We start from the raw sequence: 21,929 nt of genomic DNA, 5'->3' as shown, positions 1-21,929 counted from the left end.
CCAACAGACGAACAACTGTCCACAAAATTCAGCATGAAAACGAACACTACCTAAAAAAGCGAATGATCTGATGAGGTCAGATAGGGTATTCAATCTTTCATTTATTTAATAACACAACTACTAATAATGTTTTTACATACACAATTACCTGCATTTGTGTTTTAAAAGCTCACTTTGAAAACCCTCAAAGCAGCTTTCATTCGAATTACTAACGAGATTAAACTTCTTAACATATTTAACTTGTCTAACACGTTTTTAAACAAAATAAAAAGCAGCTGCACTATATCAGTTCGTTTATATCACACACAAAGACACCAAGTGTTTCCAAACGATGGTTACATATTTCAATGTTGCAATCGATTTAGTTGCAAAGTCATGTTTCCATATCAACATGACTTCAAACTGTAAATAAGTTTGACTTCGGAAACAAACATGTGTTTACCTCAATTAGCTAGTATATTTTTTTCGAACTTTAAATACTTCTTCTTTTATTATGGAAAATCATTCTCCTTCCTGATATTGACAATAAGCGATGTGCTATCTAAACATAGAAAAATAAAATAATTTCACGGGTTCATAGAAAATCACAAATTAAAACAAAAAGTAAACAAAATAAATGAAAGATGAAAAACAAATGGTTTCTATTCAAAATTTAACGTTCATGTAAAATATCCACGTTCTTAGTTTATTAGAATCTAGTAGGAGATGGAAGGTATTTTTGAAGAAGGATATTCTAAAGGCAAAATAAAGGTAGTTTGTCATTTGGAGCAATGCATGCAGATCTTTGGTTATAGGTCTCAAATGTATTCACAAATTGTATAAGCCTGATGAGAAATATGGTTTGCAATGTATAGCTTGAAGACAGCATTTTATTGTCATGATAGTTGAATGTAGATATAATTTTATTTTGTAAACGAAATAAACACTAAATAAATAAAAGTGGTTTTTACTTTAAACTTCATGTTCATAAGAATATCCATAGTTTATGGAAAAATCTAGTGGGAAACAGGACGTACTTCTAAAGAATAGATATTGTCAGGTTTGACAAATGCCAGTTAGTGTGCTCTTGTAATGGAAAACTTGTAAAACACATTTATTGTAACAATGTTATATTTGTGATTCTAAATTCTAACTTTTAACTTTTGAATTGAAAAAAGACTTAAGGATGTACAGATGATGTACTTGGGTCAAGTTAAGGATTTTTTTGTCAGATGCTCGGACTCCTTGGTTATTTTTCTACGATACAGGGTAAAATATTTTCCTCCATAACACCCATTTTTCTTTTCATAGACGACTTCAATAGCTCATAAAAGGTCATTTACCAAAATTTAAGCAGATTCTAGATTTCTTTTCTTTAGATCTGAGACTCAGATAATACCAAATGCATATATAAGGTAAAAGTCCGAGTCAGCCTTTTCCCGCCACTTTTAAAATAAAATTGAATATTTCGAAAAGAAACTGCATAACCTATCAAAAGTTTTAGCTTATTTTGTTACTAAACTAATGCTCTTCTGACTTATCATGCTTAAAGTATCAATTTTAAATTCTAGATTGTTTTAATTTCACCTAAGTACACCCTTAAAAGGATAACTATATGATAATCAGTCAATTCGCGTGGAGTGGTCAGTTACTGTAAAATATAGTTGATCGAAAGTTCATTGACAGAAGTATGGCTGCACAAAGAACTTCAAGATAGAACACCGGTTTCAACCCTCTAATTATTTTGTTTTTGTAATAGAAATTGTTGGAAATATAAAACTATTATGATCAATTATCTTTGTGTGTCTTTGATATCGTTTTCCATTGAATTTAACAAAACAATTTTTTAATATTTATGAACACTTAGTGTTTGTTATTTGTATTATTAAATATTAAAAGCAGATCTTTTGATAATTGCTGTTTAAATGATTCAGAAGTTGTACTGGTCACAGGTATGTCAATATCTTGGAATTACATATTTTACAGACAGGTGTTTGTTTTTGAATGTAGATATTGTAAGGTTTTTGTGTGTTTGGTTTAATATCCGACAACACAAACTGCAGGACGTACTTGTGAAGAATAAATGTTGCCAGGAAGCAAACTAAAAGAGGTCTGACAAATGCAAGTTAGTGTGCCCTTGTAATGGAAAACTTGTAAACAAACATTAATTGTAACAAGGTGATATTTGTGATTCTAAATACTAACTTTTAACATTTGAATTAAAAAAGACTTAAGGATGTACACATGATGTACTTAGGTCAGAATAAGGATTTGTCTGTCAGATGCTCAGAATCCTTGGTTATTTTTCTACGATACAGGGTTACATATTGTCCTCCATAACACCCATTTTTCGTTTCAGAGAAGACTTCAATAGCTCATAAAAGGTCATTTACCAAAATTTAAGCAGATTCTAGATTTCTCCATTCGATTTGAGACTCAGATAACACCAATGCAAATATAAGGTAAACGTCCGAGTCAGCCTTTTCCCGCCACTTTTAAAAAAAATTGAATATCTCGAAAAGGAGCTCCATAACCTATCAAAAGATAGCTTATTTTGTTACTAAACTAATGCTCTTCTGACTTATCATGCTTAAAGTATCAATTTTATATTCTAGATTGTTTTAGTTTCACCTAAGTACATCCTTAAAAGGACAACTATATGATAATCAGTCAATATGCGTGGAGTGTTCAGTTACTTTAAAATATAGTTGATCGAAAGTGAGTGTTCCTTTGCTTCATTGACAGCAGTATGGTTGCACAAAGAAATTCACAATAGAACACAGGTTCGAAACCTCTAATTATTTTGTTTTTGTAATAGAAATTGTTGGAAATATAAAACTATTATGATCAATTATCTTTGTGTGTCTTTGATATCGTTTTCCATTGAATTTAACAAAACAATTTTTTAATATTTATGAACACTTAGTGTTTGTTATTTGTATTATTAAATGTTAAAAGCAGATCTTTTGATAATTGCTGTTTAAATAATTCAGAAGTTGTACTGGTCACAGGTATGTCAATATCTTGGAATTACATATTTTACAGACAGGTGTTTGTTTATGAATGTAGATATTGTAAGGTTTTTGTGTGTTTGGTTTAATATCCGACAACACAAACTCCAGATCTCTTTTAATCAATACTTATCAGAATTAATGGCATGGGTTCATAGAAAATCACAAATTAAAACAAAAAGTAAACAAAATAAATGAAAGATAAAAAATTGGTTTCTATTTAAAATTTAACGTTTATGTAAAATATCCACGTTCTTAGTTTATTAGAATTTAGTAGTAGATCGAAAGTGATTTTGAAGAAGAAGGATTTTCCAGAGGCAAAATAAAGGTAGTTTGTCATTTGGAGCATTGAAAGCAGATCTTTGGTTGTATGTCTCAAATATATTCACGATACAAGGCGGATTCGAAATATAGTTTGCAATTCATTGCTTGAAGACAGCTGTTTATTGTCATGAGAGTTGAATGTAGATATATTTTGATTTTGTAAACGAAAGATAAATAAAAGTGGTTTTTATTTTAAACTTTATATTCATTAGAATATCAATAGTTTATGGAAAAATCTAGTAGAAGACAAGACGCACTTGTGAGTAATAAATGTTGCCAGGAAGCAAACTAAAAGAGGTTTGACAAAAGTCAGTTAGTGTGCTCTTGTAATGTACACTGGCAAAAACATTCGTTGTAACAAGGTGATATTTGTGATTCTAAATACTAACTTTTAACTTTTGAATTAAAAAAGACTTGAGGATGTATACATGTTGGACTTGGGTCAGCTTAAGGATTGTTTTGTCAGATGCTCTGAATCCTTGGTTCTTTTCCTACGATGCAGGATAAAATGTTTTCCTCCATAACACCAATTGTTCTTGTCATAGAAGACTTCAATAGCTCATAAAAGGTCATTTACCTGTAATGATCAATTATCTTTGTGTGTCTTTGATATCTTTTTCTAATGAATTTAACAAAACACTTTTTTTAATATTAATGAAACTTTACTGTTTGTTATTTTTAGTATTAACTGTTAAAAGCAGATCTTTGATAATTGTTCATTAATTGATTCACAAGTGTTGGTAACATTTATATTTCAAAATGTCTTCAGTAATATTAGGTTAGAATGCATTTTGATTAAAGAAAGCAGCAAGCTATAGCGTTGTTTTTGTTGTCTTTGTTCCTGTTTATTATTTTTTTGTGGGAAATTCTTATTTTGTATTATGATTTTCGTAAGTTTTCGATTTTGTCGATTCAATGAGTTGTAAATAGTTATTACGAGAACATATGTAGATTTACGCAATTCCATTTATATATTTTTTGGTTTTTTTTTAAGTTTGCTATCACACACATCCCTTTTAAATATACGAAATAGGCACATTTGATGTTATACACATTTGAAAGTTGTATAGAGTTACACAGGATTACAATTTCATTTTTGAAGGAATATTTAATTTTGTGTTTCAAACTTCAACTTCAAGCGACCATTTTCACAGACATTCTTGCAAGAAAAAAAACCAACATTTCAGTATTATTCAAGATAAAATTAAATAAGAGATGATTTTTCATTTCCTTTTATTAATTATCCATTGTCAGATGGTGGCGTCCCTTGGCACCATATTATGAAGTTTGTATATCTCAACTTGTTCGATTCGCTCGTGTACGTATCAATGTATTTGATTTTAAAAAAATAAATCTGTGTAGTACTGAAAAATTATTACACCAGGGTTTTCGATATCATAAACTTGTCAAATCTTTACTAAATGTTATCGTCCGTGAAAAGACATAACTCGTAAATATTAATCAACGTGTAGACATACTATACGTTCAGATTTTTCACATGTTATCATTCCCCCCAAATGCTAAATAAACCTTGAAACAGACTTATTTAAAAGGGGATATGGTTACGACACTGTTGTCAAGTCATTTAAGATGGCTTGTTTTGGAAATAATACTGATTCACTCAAGTGTTGAAGACCAATCGGTGGCCTTGGAGAGTTTTCTGCTCTTTAGTCGGGTACATGTCACTTTGAAACATTCGGCGTTTCCATTCTCAATGTTATTCATTTGTTATAAAAAAATGATTTTGAAGAGCATTGCGTGACCAAATACTTATATAGAAAGTTATGTCTTTTCATTAGCGAGAACAATTCTATCCATATTACTAAAGTATTTGTTATGAACTATTTAATTCGGAACATATATTACAAATAATTAATAACTCATTTTCGCTAGTGGAAATTGTTTCTGATTTCTGGCATGAACATTCAAAGATGTAATGGAAATCCGTTGTTGTCATTGTAGTGTTCAGAGGGTCTTGCTTAGATTTCCCAGAATAGGAAACAATCTGCAAAAACTACAGAATTAATGTTTAGAAAAACAGAATAGACAAAAATAGGCAACGAAAATAAAGAATAAAGCATAATGTGCTGCTAAAGTATACAGAATAGAGAATAACTGGTAAAATAAATAAAGAATCGAAAAAAATAGTATAAAAATTAAAGAATGAACAAATAAAAGTCCCTTATCCATACCCTAGTTAAATTTTAAATCTCTTTCTAGCTCAAATACCGATACACAGTCAATGGAAAATATATTTCATATCTTAAGGGCTTCCATTTCACGTTATATTGTCATTTTTATAATTTTAAATATGTTGTAGCCCTGAACACGTTATACAAGAAATCACCAAATAAAACAAAGGTCACCGTTTTTGTTTTCGAGAAAATTGAGGCTGAAAATTTGGGATTTTAGCACTTTAGTAAAAAGTTAAGCAAAGTTTAAGTAGATATTTTTCGTCATAAATTTATAAGATTGGAATCAATATGAAGCTGTGATAAGTGACAATAAGGGAAACATAAATGCCATCAAGAATGAGTAGTTATTTATTCAAGCCATGCTTAAATATACGGATAAGATGCTTAAAGTTGGATATGTTTTTTACCTTAAAATTTGGAAGTCAAGGGTTCTTGTAATGTAATTTTTATGATTTTTCTACATTAACTGTCTTTTGTCGTGCTTTCTTCAAATAGCAAATGAAAAATATATGTCACCGTGTTGGAGTCGAAGATAAAACGCGATTTATCCTAAAAATTGCCCCCCCCCCCTTGGTATCCTTATCGTTAGCGCAAAAATCCACGACATCGCTGGCTGACAATCTAGAGGTTTCCCGCCAATTATCCCTGCAAGGTCATCGACGACATTTTTCAAGTGTTTATATACTGCTTATAAAGAGCTACATTACAATAATATTGTTTTGGGAAAATGTGTATCATAAATACTTCTCTCTTTTATTCTGTTCTGAAACATCTCAGGTATAGTTACTGCGGACTGTTGGATTTTTTACGGCTGAATTTAAAGACTGGCGGCAATTTAGAGGTAAACATGTCGGAACTGTACCCACTCGTGTATTGTTGAAGACTTTATGTTGACCTCTAGATGGTTTTTTTTTTTGGTTGATGGGCTGCTGTTTCATTGACATACCCCCAAAACATCCTTTTATTTACTTTTTAATCACGTTTGATAATTTCACATTTATTCAAAATTTCAAATTGTTATTCGGTTGAATGATTACAGTTAATGAAAACTTTACAATGATTTTGAAATATTTCATAATTTTTGATCTGGCAAAAATGATTGAATTTATATCTGAAACACGTGACATGTTACCTAAACATGCATCTTTGGTTTTTGTGTCCTTTTTATTTTTCTCCCAAATATCCAACATTTACCGTCCGAAGTTACAATTTTAAAGCAAGTCACTTAAAGCATTTATAATCTGGTTAATAAATGTTCAGAAATACCATATAATGTTGTAGAAACCTCAAAGTATAGTTGTGATGATTTTTTGACAGATTTAAAGAACTTTAAAAAAGGACTATCAGTGTGTAATACATTTATGGAAAACTGGCCCTACCTCTTTTGGTTTTGTACTACTATATTGTATATTGCATACATTCTCCTAGTAATAACCAGTATTTCTTGTTTTTTTTTTGCAAAAGTTTCAATTAAAATCGGAATCATTTCATTCTAGTGTAATTTTCCAAGTAAATTACTATATATTATCTTAAAAGGTGTATCATCGATGATAATTGCGGCATACCATTATTACTGCGTTCTCTCATATTCGACATAAATAAATTTACTTCTTTTTAAGTGTTGATGTGGAATTACAATGAATGAACCTAAACTTTCGATATGAAACTTGACACAGTTTGATATTGACCTTGCTTGTTACTAAAATGCGCCGCAAAGCTATTTTTATGTGCTGTCAGAAAAACGGATCCAAACCAAGACTCTATCAGAGATGAATGTTAATAAAAATGATAATTTGCATGCATTATGTTAACACCAAAAGAGTCAGTCGTCTTAAGATTGCTAACTATACGATATCTTGTTGACTACTTTGTTCAAGACCTCACAAAAGCTTCAAGACGAGGAACAGCAGAAACAGTAATAAGTGTTTAATTTCTTATGATTTTATATATATCATCAAAATGTAAGAATCAAAAGCACCAATCTTAAAGCCTTAGAAGTTGACGTGTGTAAAAAATATTTAAGTTAAAGCATCGTTTATACTAAATACCGTTCAAAAGTGTTTTTTATCACGGAAAATTACACGCATGACGTCCCGCCCAAAGTGACGTTTTGTGGGATTTCGAACGCTTTACATAACGTCGCGCCAATAGTTAACTCCCTTGAGACTGTATCGGATGCCCTTAAGCTGTCATATATGAAGTAAAACAGACCAGGGAAATTATTTGATATAAAACCTGAAGTTTTAACAAGTTAGTATTGATGATGATAATTAAAAATATGACGTTTCTACCTGAGGAGGATAAATAAGTGAGCAATCTTATAATCAGTCATATTGAGGAGTGGTATGTTATTATAAAATGCATTTGATCGCATTGGCCGTTCCGTACCTTAAACTGTAATAAACAGTAAAAAGATCTGGAAAATTCTTTGATATGAAACCTGAAATTTTAGCAAGTTGATATTGATGATTGCAATTAAATATTTGCATTTCAAGAGGATGATAGATACATGAGCTATCTGATAATCAGTCACTTGGAGGATTGGTCAGTTATTATAAAATTTAGTTGATCAAATTTGACCTTTTCATATCTTAAACTCTTAATACGCAGTATGATAGTTAAAGGAATTTCTTTGATACAAGATTAGTAATTTTAACAATTTAGTTTTTATGACTATAACCAAATATTTACATGTATACGTAAAAAGTATAAATAGGTTCGCTATCTGATCATCAGTCATTTCGAGGATTGGTTAGTTATTTTAACTTTAATTGATTGAATTCCAATGGTTCCTTGACACCAGTATAATGGCAGTAAGAAAGAACAAAGGTTTGAACCATATATTTTTTTCCTAATATGAAATTTTTGGACAATTATCTTTGAAATTTTGTCTTTGATATCATCTTCCATAAATGCTTAAATAAAATCCATTGTTGATATCCAATGTCTTATGGGTTTGTCATTTGGAGCAATGAATTCAGATCTTTGGTTGTCGGTATCAAATATATTCATAAATTGGACTAGCCGGATGCGAAAAATAGGTTGCAATTACATAGCTTGAAAACAGCAGTTTATTGTATAATAGCTGAATGAAGATATATTTTGATTTTGTATACCTAAACCGCAGATATCCATTCATCGATTCTTATTCAAATAAGTTTCACGGATTTATATAAAATCACACACAAAGATTGAAAGAAAAAAACGCAAGATAAATGCAAGGGGTTTTTACTTTAAACTTGATGTTCATTAAATTATCAATATTCGAAATATGGAAAAATCTAGTAGGCGACAGGACGTACTTGTGAGGAATACATGTTGCCAGGAAGCAAACTATAAGAGGTTTGACGAAAGCCTGTTAGTTTGCCCTTGTAAGTGAAAACTAGTAAAAACAATTTATTGTAACAAAGTGATATATGTGATTCTAAATACTAACTTTTTTACTTTTGAAATAAAAAAAAACTATATGATAATCAGTCAATTCGCGTGGAGTGGTCAGTTACTGTAAAATATTGTTGATCAAATGTGAGTGTTCCTATTGTTCATTGAGAGCCCTGTGGTTGCACAAAGAACTTCACGATATAACACAGGTTTGAACCCTCTAAGTATTTTGTTTTTGTAATAGAAATTGTTGGAAATATAAAACTGTTATGATCAATTATCTTTGTGTGTCTTTGATATCGTTTTCCATTGAATTTAACAATACACTTTTTAAATATTAATGAGCCTTCAGTGTTTGTCGTTTTTAGTATAAAATGTTAAGAGCCGATCTTTGATAATTGCTGTTTAAATGATTCAGAAGTTTTACTGGTCACAGGTATATCTATAGCTTCAAATTACATTTTTTAAAGACAGTTGTTTGTTTTTGAATGTAGATTTTGTTAGGTTTGTATGTGGTTGGTTTTATATCACACAACACATACCGCAGATCTCTTTTTATTAATACTTATCAGAAGTAATGTCATGGGTTCATAGAAAATCACAGATTAAAACAAAGAGTAAACAAAATAAATGAAAGATAAAAACAAAATGGTTTCTTTTCAAAATGTAACGTTCATGTAAAATATCCACGGTATTAGTTTATTATAATCTAGTAGGAGATATAAAGTAGTTTCGAAGAAGGAATTTCCAGAGGCAAAATAAAGGTTGTTTGTTATTTGGAGCAATGCATGCAGATCTTTGGTTGTAGGTCTCACATGTATTCACAAAATGGACAAGCCGGATGCGACATATAGTGTGGAATTCATACCTTCAAGACAGTTGTTTATTGTCATGATAGTTGAATGTAGATATATTTTGATTTTGTATACGAAATGAATGCAAGATAAATAAAAGTGGTTTTTACTTTAAAGTGTTTGTTCATTAGAATATGATTAGTTTATGAACAAATCTAGTAGGAGACAGGACGTACGTGTGAGTAATAAACGTTGCCAGGAAGCAAACTAAAAGAGGTTTGACCAAAGCCAGTTAGTGTGCCCTTCTAATGGAAAACTTGTAAAAACATTCATTGTAACAAAGTGATATTTTTGATTCCATATACTAACTTTTAACTTTTGAATATTTTCCTCAATAACACCCATGTTTCTTTTCATAGAAGCCCTCAATAGCTCATAAAAGGTCATTTACCAAAACTAAAGCAGATTCTAGATTTCTTGTCTTTCGATTTGAGACCCAGATAATACCAATGCAAATATATGGTAAAAGTCCGAGTCAGCCTTTTCCCATCACTTTTTTTTAAAATTGAATATCTCGAAAAAGGAGCTTCATAACCTATCACATTTTTAGGTTATTTTGTTTCTAAACGAATGCTCTTCTGACTTATAGTATCAATTTTAAATTCTAGATTGTTTTAATTTCATCTAAGTACATCCTTAAAAAGGATAACCATATGATAATCAGTCAATTCGCGTGGATCGGTCAGTTACTGTAAAATATAGTCAATCGAAAGTGATTGTTCCTACGGTTCATTGACAGCAGTATGGTAGCACGAAGAACTCCACGATAGAACACAGGTTTGAACCCTCTAATTATTTTGTTTTTTTGCAATAAAAATAGTTTGAAATATAAACTGTTTTTATCAATTATCTTTGTGTGTCTTTGATATCGTTTTCAATTGAATTTAACAAAACACTTTTCTAATATCTATTAGCCTTTGGTGTTTGTCATTTGTAATATTAAATGTTAAAAGCAGATCTTTGATAATTGCTCACTAATTGATTCGCAAGTTTTACTGGTCACAGATATATCTATAGCTTGAAATTACATATTTTAAAGACATGTGTTTATTTTTGAATGTAGATATTGTTAGGTTTTTTTGTGTTTTGTCTACTATCCCACAACACATACCGCAGATCTTTTTTTATCAATACTTATTAATTTCATGGGTTCATAGACAATCACAAATTAAAACAAAGAGTAAACAAAATAAATGAAGAATAAGGATTTTTCCAGAGGCGAAATAAAGGTAGTTTGTTGCCCAATAATATTATCTAAATTTAACTGATACATGAAAATACAATCTTGACTAATCTGTTAAAAAAGTCACTTTTGATATGACTTAATCGATCAACCTGTCAAAAATGACATCGTTGGTCTAGAAAGTCAATTTTACACATACGTTTTTTTGACACACTAGATATGAGCCAATGCGTTACCCCGAAATGTATTTTCGGACACATTCCATCACGTAGCAAAATACTTTTTTTCGAGAAATTCCTTAGCTTTTAACAAAATATCTCAAAAGATGCAAGTTATACATATAGATCATGTTTATACACACTTTTTAAAAGGAATTTGGAGTCCTCATGCAAATATATTAGACAAAAATCAAAATATATAAATGTTGATAGACTAATGTTATAATAACATCTGAGGTATGTTTTCTTATTCGATTTATATTAGTTTTTAATTTTGTGATCTGATATCTACGTGGCAAACATTCCAAACTCGACATAATGTTTGTCCTGTTTCTACTTTGTTTTAAATAGTAACATTCGAACTGATTAAAATTCATATAGTTGATTGATTTTATATATTTATGTACTGATAGACTTTTCAAATCTAGTCGTCCTTTACTTCTGTTTTTATGCTAATACGAGCATGTAATAGATTTGCCGTTAATCTTAATAGTTCAGTTTAACATTGAAAACCAAGCTGTGAAGACGATGGAACGTAAGGACCCATCTTCCCTGACCTTTATTTGCTGCTTCATTTAGCATGTAGATGCCAAGTCTTCATATTTCCGTCAGTCGTAGTTACATCTTGAAATGCTTAGATAAAAACAGAAGCAAAGTTTGCTTGATTGTATGCAAACCATTGATAGCCCTACTGCTATTTTTGACCTATTGATGACTAGACCGTCGTTAAGTATATTAGCTTTGAATCGCCGGCTGTAAAAAAGTGATTAATTCAATCGTCATCAAGATTTTATTTTGACTAATAGATACTTTGGTTGTGCACTGTAAGTTGTTTTGATTATAATTAAAGGTTGCCAAAACATTCAATAGTAAGGCAAACACACTGCTTGTTATTTGTAAAGCCAAAGTTATTAAATGTTGTCTGTTCGCAATTTTGATCTTTGAGTAATGTACATCAAATGAATTGTTTTAATTAAATGTTCTTTCAATCATATATAAGTTTTTTTTTCCATAAATTCAATTTTAATCGGGTGCCAGTTATTTATCTCAATACATTCAGATTGATTTTCTAACAGGCTGTAGTATATATTTGGTTTAAATACAATTTTATTCATTGCTAGCCTTATTTAAAGTTAACATCCTTTTTTGTAAGGAGGTCTTTTAATATCAATATTAATTTATCATTGAACTTTTATTATTACTAACAGTAAGGTAATGATGCTTATCGCTTTTGTTTCGAAATAATTATTTGAATTTGATTTGAAAATAATGTTCTCGAACACGACATCTTACCCCTTCAAAAAAAAGTGTTAGTAGTTCCCAATTTTCAGGTATCTCAAATTGATCAGAAAAGGAAAACACCAAGGTAAAAAACAGAAACTGAAGGAATTGGACGCACTCTAAAAGGAACGAGACCAGGTGCATCGAATGGGTACCTGTTTCCTACTTTGTCTCCATCACGTGTCATGCTAATTTACACTCAGTAAATACGTTACAATGGGAATAGGACACATTTGGTAAAGGTACAGATAAGCTTAGGGTATTGTTATATAAAGATCGGAGACCGCAAACACATGTCACTAGTAGGTTTAGACACCGACACATCGTATCGGTCAACCAATTAGTGAGAGCAACAGTAGAACTAAGGTATTGTGGATTTCAGTCTTATGAATATCAATTTGTTATCTTGTCTCCTCTTTTGCTTGGCTAAGTGCATAATCATTAGTATTCGTTGGATACCTATATTCGTGCATTGCATAGTTGGCATATAACAAGAGGACACTCAAACAGCATAAGTTGAGAGAACATGATAAGACAAGATTGTAAATATGCTAACAAATATATTAGACTTTTAACTTAGGTCTAATTTCGTTAGTCTTGTATGGAGATTTGACAGTAGTAAACCAATTTTAATCTGAAACGGTCAGTTTAATATGAACAAGAAGAAAAACTATACAATACTTTATTAACTCAATTGCGATCTTTCAGTCAATTTCAGACTCATCCACTGCGGTAAATCAAGTGCTGGGAGATCTGCAATTACAGTGGCACACTAAGTACCAAATCGAACACCAACCACTCATTGGTATATTTTTACGCTAACACATTAACATCATGAAGCAAAGAACTAATGAACTATATAACTTTATGGCACGGCCAATAAGTGTAATTTTGTTATTTACATTGCTGAATACGAAATCGCAATGTCTACAACAGATATTTGTCATAGTTGTTCTTTTGAATAGAATAATTTCTCTGATATATTGTTTTAGTGATTTTATATACAATTTAAAAATAAATCATTGCAAAGTGGAAAAACTTATTCTCAAAGGAAAGTAACTTATCCAAACTGTGGTTTCGCTCAAGAAATAGTAGATACAGCAATACAGGTAGGCAAAAACGTGTTTCAATTTTTGATCCATTGGATTGGAAAGCGGTCGAAAGGTCTGTTCCACTTGAACTTGTGTACAGATTAAGACCACACCTATCTGTTATAAAGGCTACAGGTTTCTGACTTCGAACTTGCAAAAATGCGTCTGGGGTAGACATGTTTATGAGATTTCAACCATCCCCCTATATCACCAGTCATTGTGGAATAAACAAACAGAACGCAAAACACACAATAACAAGCAGTGCAAAAGGAATTCAATTCCGATGTGTGAATATGTAATCGAAACCAAAAAAAAAACAAAAACAAAGGAAAATGACAATGATAAACATAAATTAACAAATGACTACTAGCTTACACTGATAGGCCAGCTCCAGACTTCAACTAAACTGATTGAAAGACTATGTCTTAATCATATGAAAATCAACTCATGCCATCATACAGTATGCGAGAAGAACATAACCCGAATGTATTTCCATACTCTAAAAGTATTGATAAATCGTTTTTGTATATTACAGTATTGATACATGTGAAATTTAGGTAACCGACAATCAACCAGTCATCGATACTGGGTTTTCTTTTTCGAGACCTTATTGAATATCAATAGATGACATTTTCCCGTCCAATGATGTTATCATTTGCATCAAGTGTATGCAGATTAGCATTTCAAATCCAGGAAAGTTCACACTTTTTACTTGACATCGCGATTTGTTTTTACATACTCTGTGTAAGCAGTTTCTATGTCTTCGGAAGCAATATGCATATCATTGGGTATATGTGTACAAAGCACGTCAGTTTTATTCCACACACTGATTGCCAAGTACCGTGTTAGTTCAAGTAGTAAAAAAAGAGAAGACCTAAACTGAAATGTATAAGATTTGATATTGACTCGGTAATGTTAGGTCCGGATTCATTTTACTTAAGGAAAGTAGAAAACATAGCAAAAGTTATTATGTTGGTTTTGTGTTCTTTGTTCATGTTATTTACTTTGTTTTGGAAAATACTTGTTTGTATTGGGATTTTATTCCGCTTAGTAAGTTGTAAATGGTTTTTATCAGGAAACGTGTTGATTTTCGGAATTCAGTAAATTAAAATATATTTTTTTAAATTTTGAAATCTGCTATCAAACATCTCTTTTGCAAGTTCGCACATTTAAACGTAATGAACACTATAGAGTTATACTTTCAATTCCAAAAAAAAAATACTTAGATTCACAGACTTTCTTACCAGAAAAAAAGAAATTTTAGTATGTACTATCAGTCGGTGCCGTACGGTGTTTTGTGAAAAGAGACGCAGAAAAAGATAGCGATTTTTGTCTTTAATCTAACACTTCTTCAACTTCATTTCGTTCGACACACTTTTTCTAGTTTTAATTTAGTCAGGAACACTTATAGCTAAGTTTACCTCTCAGCCAATGATATTGACATGCGAAGAAGATTATATCAATATAATGTCTATAATTATTAAAAAAAAAGAAGACGAATAAGCAGTCGGCAATATTTTTCATCAAAATCCCATTAAATAAAAAAAAAATAATTAGTACGTAGTTTTCCCGGAAGAAATCCTTGCATAAATACACTGTAAAGAGGAAAATTAAATCACCGTAAGTTATTATATCGTATTGTTTTAATGGTTTTTACCTTAAAGAAATATAACGATGCAAATTTGTTTCAATTATTAAATCGCAAAAGTTATGTTTGCTTAAATTGCATTTGACAATAGACAATTCTTATGATACATACTGATAAAACGTCCATGTTTGAAAAAAAGATTCATTTCTTATTTAGAAATAAATTATCACGAGTAATACTAACAATTATATCTAAAGACACGTGCATCGATGTTGGATTATATATCGTGTAGATAATATATAGCTTTCAAAATTTATTTACCGCCTATAATGATGAATATCCGTAATTTACATTACATAAGACTGAAAAAATAGTATATCTTTTGTCATACAGGAGGTTAAAATATCTGAAAACTATCACATAATAGAAAAGTTAAATGTCAAGTTACAATGAGTTTGTCATTATGGCCATGTTGTTGATTTTTATAAAATGTTGCATACAGGTGTGATATTTTAAACTTGAACTGTAAATTCAAAAAAAAGATGCATTTATGTGGTTTTTTCTTAATTATTACTAATGAATTTCTTAAGAAAAAGTGTAAAAATTTGAAAAGAAAGCAAATAAAATCGGCGAAAACTTCCTGAATCTTTCCTAGAATAATCAAATCTCTAATTATAAAGGCTTAGATTTTAATTGAAAATGATTGATCTGTGTGTCCTTTTCGGAATACGGGCATTTAAAAAAAAGTATAATATTACTGTAAATGAAATGAATGCCTGCAAGATGGTAAAACAATATTTTTTTTAGAAAAGAACAAGATTGTTCAAAGGGTTTTCCAAAATCAAACAAGTGAATGCGCAAACTCGTACCAATGTTTACACTACATCACCATCGTTGAAGTTACACTTTGTGTGATGATCGATCGTCAGTTAAATGTGTTGATATATCCTGTATTTTTTATATTCCAGTCATGAATATTATAGATCGAGATGAGTTAAATGTGTATAAATGCTCATTAATTAAAGTTTATGTAAGTGTGTATTTCCTTGCAGATGCAATTTGTTAACTTTTATCACTTCATCTTGACTTATTTATGGAAGTCTGGGAATTGTCTGACCGCACTGATTATTTTGTTTTTTATAGCAGGCTTGTCAATCTTAAAGTAACTTCTCCCTTACTTTGTCTACAGTAAATCAGAAACTAAATTGCAGTTGTAATTTTTATATGGATTAGATACACATTTTTATTTTATGTAACAATAGTATTTGTTTATTTGACCCGCCGTCCACCCCTAACACCTGCGAGATAGTGGTATGTGCCTAGGCAACATGCTATCAGGGCAAAGTAATAATGGATTTCATCCATTCTTTACTTTACAAAATTATTACCTGAATAAAACGGTAAATAGGCAGCCATCTCGTTGAGTGAACGAATCATTTGTTTGTCCATTTTAAAGTTCTGATTTTAGGTACGTGTTTAAGTGTGCAAATGTTTTTTTCAATCGATGTTATCCGTCTTAGGTTGCAAAGTGAGTCCATACCCTCTAAGCGAGGGCTGGGTTTAGCGCGCAACATAAAGAGCAGGTACTAAAATTAACTAAAACAAACTAAAAGACAGGGTATACTTGAGTTGTCTATGTTTGATATGGGATGGGCCAGCGCTCAACATCTCACTCGTAGAGAGGTATTTTGAAGTAACACATTGTTCTTTGAATTATGCCTCGAGCTCTTGTGAATTCTCTCTTTTAAAAGGCTCGTTTTGCTATTAGGTTCACATTGTACGAGGTTACATTCCATACTCTACGAGATATGTTTCTATTTGATGTATACTAAAGTGGCTCATGACTTTCTCCTTAAAGAATATGGTCAAAGTTATTCGAAGTCACGGTACTACATCTACACTCTGTCGTATAATGCAGCTACCACGATAGATGCTCGAATAATGTGAATTTAATGTCGTATTGAGATATGTATTTTATTTGTATTTCTAAATACATATCAATTGTAAGCATGTTGTCCTTTACGCCAATTTCATATTTTGATATCTTTTATTATTATTTTGTCTTTTATTTCTTTTGTATATAATGTATATGATAACTTGAATACAAGCCTGTGTTATACTATATAATAAATATTGGTCATTCATAATTCATTTGATTACTTTCATTTAGGTGTCAAATTGTTGTGCTTCATCAGTCGTTATTGATCTGTATCTATGACGGTGTATTCTGTATCGTGGAAATACCACTTTACATACTTTAAATCTTTAACAGCTGGATATAGGTCATCGCTCGTTCAAATCTTTATCAATAGAAACACGGCTCATTATTTTTGAAGTAGAAAGCAGCCTTAAGTCACGTGCCTAATATTCTTGGGTATATATTTCTTATATATTTTGGGGTATGTCAAGCATAACACACACACATACACAAACGTTCATAAACAAAAACTCAGTGAAATATCCAATTTCAGCGCTCTTGCTATTCATGGTTATCGGTCAAAATGGAATACACAAAACTTGTTATCGTCTTTTTTTATACTTAAAAAAGCATTCCGTATACCAGGAACATATTCTGTGTAACTGTTAACAGATCTACAATACATTGATCAATAGGCTAGCAGAAGCTATACTTTGTCACATTTCACTTTTAAATTCTGTCCAACAATGTATTAATCTAATTACAAATACATATGCGCTTCTCAGTAGGATTTGGACTTATAACTGTATAGACATCAGTGCAAACAGTGTCTACACTGTTCATTGTATGGTACACCACTCAATAAACAATTTTATAAATGCATATACTGTTAACTTAGGATGTAGCAAACATCTACAATTCTATACGTCATACCGTTACAGTGCGAATTGTTTTTTGTTCGCAGATTTTTAGATACGACAGCTCAATCATATATATCCTCTTTAGATATCTGACTCACCAGTTAAAAAGGGATTTCACTTTAAATGTCAATAAAATCATATTGTATTAATATCTCTTGATTTCTTGGTGTCGCCTATTTCATTTCGGTAAATCCATATTATAATTACGTAGTAGAAAATTGATAAGAAGTAGTGGATTCGTAAACAATAATCAACGAGCGATTTTAGTCGCAAGTTGATTATCGTATCTGAATCCACTACTTCTTATCAATTCTCTAGTATAACCCATTTCTAGTGAAACGACTGTCTGTTTTACGTTTTGACAATGAATCAACGATATTTCATAAGAATAGTTTCGTATTTTGTCTTTGTTATTCTATGATTGCTGGAAATGATTATATCCACACGGTTCGCATCTATATTTAGACATTAGACAAGTTAACATAAGTTTAATATAACTTAAATGGGGTGTTAGCTCCTCTTTTTAACACCAGATTTTATTTTTGTCTATACATATTTCATTTAAGGTTTAATCATTACAAATTATTTAAATTGAATAGATTTTGGTATATTTAATTTATTCAAAAAAACAAATATTAATATACAGAATTAATCTATCTTGTTTTGAAAAGTTAAAAAAATTCAATTACCAAAATTTAAAATCTTCAAAATTTATATATATACTATTTAGCAAGGTGATTTTGAATAACCGACCGTGCGAGGGCTGTATAGCCAGTCAAGGTCGATAAAAACTTCTATCATCATTTTGTATAATGAAGACTAAACACCGTTATGCCGTTCTTAGTCAAATAAATATTATTAGCGTAGATGCCATAAATCTGCCATTTCATAAAGCTCAAATTCATGTTGCTTTTTAAAGTATTAGAATTATGTGCTTACGATTTAAATTGAACAATTATATTTAAATTTTGTTCAAACTGTTTCCGTTTCATTAAGTTAAGAATATTTTAACGATATTACATTTGGCATATATCGTTCACCGGTCAATAAACTAGTTTTATCTGTGGTACGCATTCTGAATCCCCATCAGAATTGCTTTTGCTACGAATGTTCAATGAATAATTATGTTGATTTCGTAAACTTACTAACAAGCTCTTCATAACCGTGGTCGTCTAGTCGTTGGTAACGAATTTCATAACGGTGATATTAACTGTGCAAAGTTAGAACCTTGTACCTGGAATGAACTTTTTTCATTGTAATTTTTTTTCTGGACCAAAATATTGTTTTAATTCTAGAACATGTAGAAGTATTATATATTTAATTTTCATATAATTGCAGAGACATATATACATGTCTTTGATAATGGCGATGATTTTGTTTCTGTTTTTACTGTCAAAGAAGTAGTTTAAACCCATTTCTGTAAAAAAAAAAAATAACACCCAAAAATAAAACAAATCCAATAAACATGAACAAACCAAGCTATATATATTTCATTTGAATACAAAAGCGAATTATCAATGAGACAGAAGTGCAGTTAAATGACATGTATTGACAAGTAAGCGCTTTAAGAGTACAATTCATATAATGATTGGTGTCAACCATCGTGGTCTAGTGGTATCATGCATAAACTGAAGACTCTAATGATTACGAAAAAAATACGCGCGGGTTCGAATCCTACACATGCCACTCGTTTTTGAGAGGATAAAAGATCGTAAGTTAAAAGTTTAAATTTATAATATAAGTTCTCTTAAGTTAATACTGTGGTCAGTGGATTCTTGAAAAATAATCTACAGTCAGAACAATAGACTGACGTCAGAGAAATTTGGTAATCCAAGTAGATCACCATTATATTTAGTGTCAGTTACAGTGAGACATAACAGACATGATATGGGTTAGTTAACTGTTTGTTAACAACTACTTATATGATTCCTGTCTTTTCTTTGTCAGTTATTTGTGACTTTGTTTTACCCTTTCATTTTTCTGATATGAACTTATTTTTGTAAAGCATTGCATATCTTTTAAAAGCTCATTATACGGTGTCGTTTTGAATAGAAATTGAAAAGTATACATACATCAAAGGAGCACCTCCGTTTGTAGTATACAAGATAAAACGATATTCTTAGAGCTTATGTAATCTGTCATGGTTTTCTTGATATATAGATGTCGCTCAAAAGGAATACATCGAACTAAGCAAATACTTTTTAGCCTCAATCGGTCATTTTCATCTTAACACAGTTTGAAGTCTAAACAAATACATTGATAAGTCAGATTGTGTATTTTGGTCGATTCCAACAGGGTTAGTTTAGTACTATTCTGAAATATTTGAAATGTTCTTTAAATTCCGGATTTTAACTGACCCCTTCTTATCTTCTGTCTCTTTTAAATGATTAGTTATTCATATTAGAATGCGTAAGATTGCATTGGTCAACTATATATGAATTTTTTGTTGTCTGTTTTCATTCGTGATTTTGATGTTTTTGTCTATAAGATTTGTTTTTAGTTTAGTTACACAATATATAAATATTATAATCTTGTTTGGTTCAAGCTTATTAGCTGTAAATGTCTGTTCTCTTAACAGATAAAGTGCCCTCATATTTCAGCAAAACAGGGGTATATACACACGATAATTCCTCTCTGCCATTGTTTGTGCAAAAATAGTGACGTTTAGTGTGCGTTCTTCATGCGTAAAAAAAAGGTTTGATATCCGAACGTTCAAGTTAGCATTCTCTATATATTGTAAGCTTGAGTAAACAGATTTGTCATATCCACGAGGAACATTTGCAAAAATACCACTTCAGAACACGATATATATGTTCTGTTAATAATGGACGCGCCTAACAAACATGTGTGTTACCAAACTTTTGAAGTTCTAGTACATTTAGCAGTACATGGATAGTTACGGAATTAAACAAAACAATGCAGATTACGTGCATACCGGAAACAATTATCCATTTTCAACATCAAATACCACAGCAATAAAAATGTTCAATTTTTTTTTTTTTTAAAATAACAAAATGAAATAATAATAATAAAAATAATAACCCTACTAATACATGCAAATACACTCAACATAGATACCAGGATTGACATTTGATTTTTGCGCCAGACGCGCGTTTTGTCTACAAAAGACTCACTAGTGACGCTCGAATAAGAAAAAAGTTAAAAAAGTCAAATAAAGTACGAAGTTGAAGAGCATTGAGGACCAAAAAATCCTAAAAGTTTTGCCAAATACAGCTAAGGCAATCTACCATTGAGGTAGAAAAGCCTTAGTATTTTAAAAATGTAAAGTTTTGTAAACAGTTAATTTATAATTATGACCATATCAATGATAATTCATGTCAACACAGAAGTTCTGACTACTGGGCTGGTGATACCCTCATGAAATAAAAACTCTATCAGCAGTGGCATGGACCCAGTGGTTGTAAAAAACTAAATACTGATAAGAAAGAAAAAAAAGGAGAAATATAAATCAATTGTTTTAAAAACAATTGTTAACGGTCTTTCCCCTCCGAAACATGATTGGTTGACTGATTGATTGATTGATTGATTGATTGATTGATTGATTGACTGACTTATTACACACGTGAGATAGGGTCGCTTGAAACAAGCAAACACGAAACAAATGAGATCTTGGACCCGTATTAAACACAAAAGACCGAAACATGCATGTAATGATTGGTTGGTTGGTAGGTAGGTTGGTTGGTTGGTTGGTTGGTTAAACACATGGGGCCGAACCACTCGGACAAGGCGAAAAGGAAATTGAGAGTCTAGTGCCCGTGTTTAAACACTTGGGACCTAGGCTTAAGGAATACGCGAAAAAGGAATTGAGAGCCTAGTGGCCGTGTTTAAACACTTGGGACCTAGGCTTAAGGAATACGCGAAAAGGGAATTGAGAGCCTAGTGGCCGTGTTTAAACACTTGGGACCTAGGCTTAAGGAATACGCGAAAAAGGAATTGAGAGCCTAGTGGCCGTGTTTAAACACTTG

Source organism: Mytilus californianus, unplaced genomic scaffold (assembly GCF_021869535.1).
Source record: "Mytilus californianus isolate M0D057914Y unplaced genomic scaffold, xbMytCali1.0.p SCAF_6, whole genome shotgun sequence".
Classification (NCBI taxonomy): Eukaryota; Metazoa; Mollusca; class Bivalvia; order Mytilida; family Mytilidae; genus Mytilus; species Mytilus californianus.
The sequence above is the reverse complement of the archived record's forward strand: the minus strand, read 5'-3'. Positions refer to the sequence as shown.